The sequence below is a fragment of the Meriones unguiculatus genome, chromosome 18 (genome assembly GCF_030254825.1).
Source record: "Meriones unguiculatus strain TT.TT164.6M chromosome 18, Bangor_MerUng_6.1, whole genome shotgun sequence".
NCBI lineage: Eukaryota > Metazoa > Chordata > Mammalia > Rodentia > Muridae > Meriones > Meriones unguiculatus.
Window position 1 is genome coordinate 68,478,993 of NC_083365.1, and position 4,863 is coordinate 68,483,855.

Consider the following 4,863-nt stretch of genomic DNA (forward strand, 5'->3'; position numbering starts at 1 on the left):
TACCTGTTCTTTGGAGAACCTCAGTTTAGTACCTAGCATCCATATCTGGTGGCTCACAACTGCCTGTGACTCCAGTTCCAGGAGATCCAATATCCTCTTCTGGACTACATACAGGAATGTGCATGTGACACACACACACACACACACACACACACACAAACACACACACACTTATAATAAAAACCTAAAAAGATTTCCAGGGTTGATAGTCTCAGTTTTCCTTGTCTGCCTTTAGGCTTACAGGCTTCCACTCTGTCCTGTGGGGAGACTACTCTCATGCCTTAGCACAGAGTAATGATGCTTGGAAGGAATCAGTTAAGGTGATCATAGTGCCTGCACAAGGACCTGAGTTCCATTCCCAGAATGTTAAATAAGTCAGACATGTTGGCACCAGAGACAGGTGTATTCCTGAGGCTTGCTGTCCAGCTGGCATAGCCTGGTTGGTAAGTTCCAGGCAACTGAGGGACTGTTTTTCAAAATGTAAGGTGGATATCTCTGAGAAATTACAACTAAGGTTTTCCTCTGGCCTCTACTCAAATACGAACATGAGTATGAACAGGTTTCCATGCACATTCACACACACAAGTGCACCTTCACACACTTAAACCCACAATACTAATTTACATAAATGCACATGTATGTAAGAGAGAATAATGGAAATGGATGTATGTGAATATGAGCAAAGTACATTGTATGTACATTTTAAAAATGTTGAAAATTAAGCCCATTATGTTGTACAAGGAATATATAGTAATTTTAAAAAGTAGTTAGCATATTTAAATCTTCCCAAATTGACTCTTCTGTATTCTTTACATGTGCTGAAATAGCATACATGCTGCTGAAAGAGTACGCGTACTCCATAAAGAGCTGTAATTATTATGTCAACTAAAAGAGAGGAACAAATGCTGAATTTGTAGGCTTGTTAGGGAGACCAGACAAACCCAACAGTGGATAAAGGCCAGGTGTGGGCAAACTGGTGAGGCACAGCTTACATCTAGTGAATAACCTTTCCTGAGACATGATAGTGCCTTTTATTTCCAGACTGTCTCTGGGTACTTCTGATCTATAAGGATACTGGGTAGTTGCAAGTCTGAAGGTATTCTGTCTCCACTTCTAGGAAAAGTTAACTAATTCCCGATAAGAAGTGGATGTCCAGGCACTGTGTGCTCACTCAACCCATTAGCCTGGGGACTCTGCATCTCTACAGCCACCCCATGGAGCATCCTGTCTCCTCTGTGTGTGCTTGTCATAGATGTGGTCAAGGTGTTATGGCCCCACTGTCACTGACCAAAGTACAGAAGTATACAGTATAGGGGAAGAACTAGATATTGTGTTACTATAGAGGACAAGGCTAGATGGTTTTGGTTTGGATGTTGGAAGAGAATATAATTTGGAATTTTTAGTGGTAGCTTTAACAAGTAAGCAAGATGGAGAGGGAGAGATAGAGAAATAGAAATATGGAGAGATAGTGAAAAAGAAATAGATAAAAGGAGAGACAGAAACAGACTGAAGAGAGAAAGAGAGATAGCAAAATAGAGAGACAAAGGGGCAGAAAGGGGAGGAGGGGTACAAATTTCAGTTATTGCATGCATATTAATATTAATTGTATGTGACTCTGGCCAAATTTCTTAAACTCTCTGATTATTTTTTTCATCCATTAGATGAGACGGACATTCCTGCCCTTCCTGTTGAGCAGATGAAATTGCGTGATAAGAACTGAGTGAACATTAACCTGTAGCCACCATGCATTATAATTTACAACACGTTGGCTGCGATATTCTTACTGAGTGCCATTGTGAGCACAATGAGAAATCTTGTTCTCACCCCTGGCATGCAAATGCAGGGCAATGGTAAGAGCTAGAAGTGTTCCAGGTCTTCCTGATGTTGGGCTTCGTTCCAGAAGTTTTATGTTTTATGTGCCTTAGCTAATGCCTTCCCCAAAACACACGGACACACTGAGGCATGTAGTAGCTATCATCTGTCTATCTATCTTTCTATCTATCTATCTTCCTACCTATCATCTATCTTACAAAAAAAATGGAGTATATTTTTGTTTTGCCATATTGTGAGAATATTAAAAATAAAATAATACACACAGAGTCAGAAATTTTAGAAGGAGTGATTAAAAACCGATTCATTTATTTCAGGCCCATCACAAAATTACAAATTTAAAGCCAACTCCACTTTGTACAGTATGGAGAACACAAATCCAGATATAGTGTGGAGTCACGTGTCTAAAACATCAGTTCGAGCTCAGCAAACTAGCCCCTGTATAGATCAAATTTGACTTGCAGAATTTTTCTCTGTGGCCCTGAGCTAAGAATGGTGTTTGCATGTTTAGAGAATTAACAACCCAGGTGCAACAAAGGACCCTATGTTTCCTATAACGTCTCAGTCATGCTCGTCTAGCTCTTCAAAGAACATGTTTTCAGACTTTGCTTTACCAAGTGGGTAGTGGGTCAGTGCTGTGCAATTGTGAGGCCAAGATCATGTGCATCTGATTTCCTCTACAAGCAATCTTAATGTTTGGGAAAGGGACCCTCTGATGCTATTTTCCAGATTCTTTTCTTTCCAGATTTTTTCTCCTTCACCATTATTAAAACTCATTTTTATTTCTTTTTCCTTGGCTTAGAAAGATGTAATTTTCCATGAATTAAGGCAACGATAGGTTTTGTATCCTGAAATTTATTTGCTTTTGCCAAATACTCTTCTATCTTCTTTCACGGTAATAAAATCCAATGCTTGAGTAGGCTCTGATACTAACCAGTCTTCTGGCACGTTTGGGTATAAGTCTGGCAGTGTACTCCCCTAAGCTTTACTTTTCCTTTTGGTCATTCTAGCCAAGAGCTCTGGAGCAAAATTCTGACAAGATCCACACTGAGAGAAATAGAAATTAACCAGTGGGGTTTCCTTTGTAAAATCTTTTCATTCAAAGTCTAAGGTGTTAAATCTATGGATGCTTGGGGTACAAACTCAAGACCCCAGATTCTCAGGAAATAAACGACCCTATTCCAGCCACTGTAACTATAATGCCGATAAGCTTTACTTGACTTTGGGGGATAAAAGCTTATCTCAGAGTATATTTTTCCTTAGTTATAAAAAGATTGATACTGCTGGCAGTCCACGCTGCCCATATTGATCAGTCCAGTTAATTTCCTGACCATTCTTTTCCATTCTGGCATTAAGGCCTGACAGGGATGATACCATGGAGACTAGAAATCAACCATCCAGGTTTCATCATGCGTTCTTTCTTTAACTAGTTCGTTGAAGGTGGTGAGTGTAAGCGAGGCCACTGAAGGGTTTTATGATCCTCTAGGCAATTCAAATCTGTTCAATGGAGTGATGTCTTTCATACTCACAAATACGTACAGCAGTGTTGCTGGATAAGCCTGAATGTTAGACAGTCTGCACACTCCTTTATGGACTGTACAATCTACTGTACTGACCTTAAGCTGATCATAGGGAAGCAATGATGCTCTTTGTCACTCTGCCAATAGAGTTTGACATGATGGAAAGATGGATGCCAAGGGGCAAAGAAGTCAATAAGCTATGGTTCTTTGTCACTAGCAGGACAATTTTGAGGTTTAAGCACGGTAATATAGGAATTACCACTTTCTTTGGCAATGGCCTATAACACATGGACTCTTACCTTTGTAATGGATTTTATATTATTTGATTCCTTGTTCTTTAAATGTTGCTAGATAGACATAAAACATAGAGATCACTACAGGTTTCTGGTGCAGAGGAGCAGTCAAACCTTCCAACTTGAATATACTTATTTTTAAATAGGTTAACTTTTTTTCAATTCAGAATCACTTAGATTTTCATTCTCCCTAAACTGAAACTATGTGAGCCAGTGATGATATACTAAATGATCCACAAGTTTATTTGCTGAAAGTTATCAAAGTGTCAAGTCTGTGGTAGAGAGTAAGGAAATAAAGCACAGAGATGCTCAATGGGTTACCCAGAGTAACACAGATACCTTAGTCAGCCCTAGGAAAATGCCTCCATGAAATCCGTCTGTAGATATAACAGTCTTCACCACCCATTAGGCATGAAACCTGAGGAGTGTCCAGCAATAATTCACTTGAAATGCATGTAGCCATCTTCATAGAAGGTTACTATGTACTTTAGTATGTGTGATGAAATTATGGGCTCTAAGTACAGTATTTGGCTAATATCTGGGGAGATTTGACCAAAGGTAGTTGTGACAGTCACAGAAGAAACACAGGCTCAGATTCCATCAGGGTGGAGGGATTCTTAGTGATGTGTGGGCAAATTACTAGATGCTTGGTTTGAGAATGGGTGTTTATGCTAGAGAGAAATGGATAGAGATAGGAAGGAGAAAAATAGTGAGGAAGATAGAAATAAAGTGGAAGGGGGAGAAAAATAGAGGGAAAGAAAGCGAATTGAAGAGATAATAAACAAGAAACAGGTACAAAAAAGGAAGCAAAGAAAGAGGAAGAGAGAAAGGGAGAAAATGGAGAGAAGGAAATAAGAAAAATGAGAGAGAAGGAGGAGGAAAGAGACAAAGGGGGAGAAAAGGATGAGAAAAGCAGGAAGAGAGAAACAAATATAGAAAAAGATGAAAAGAGATAAAGTGTGTGTGAGAGAGAGAAGCAGGGAAAAATGAGAGAGACAATGGGGAAGAGAAAGGGGAGAAAGTAAAAATGTGGGAAGGAGATAGAGAAGAAGAAGAAGAAAAGGGGAAGAGAGAGAAAGAGTGAAGGAAGAGAAATAAGAGGAATAATGAGAGACAGATGAAGGGAAAGACAGGAATAGAGATAAAGATAGAGATAGGTAGATAGATAGATAGATAGATAGATAGATAGATAGATAGATGATAGATGGATGGATGGATGG

General features: G+C 39.3%; 1 pseudogene; it reads right to left on the bottom strand.

Annotated features, from left to right (window-relative positions):
- Positions 1-2,653: 2,653 nt before the first annotated feature.
- LOC110554650 (dnaJ homolog subfamily C member 10-like) lies at positions 2,654-3,895 on the bottom strand (annotated as a pseudogene).
- Positions 3,896-4,863: the final 968 nt, after the last annotated feature.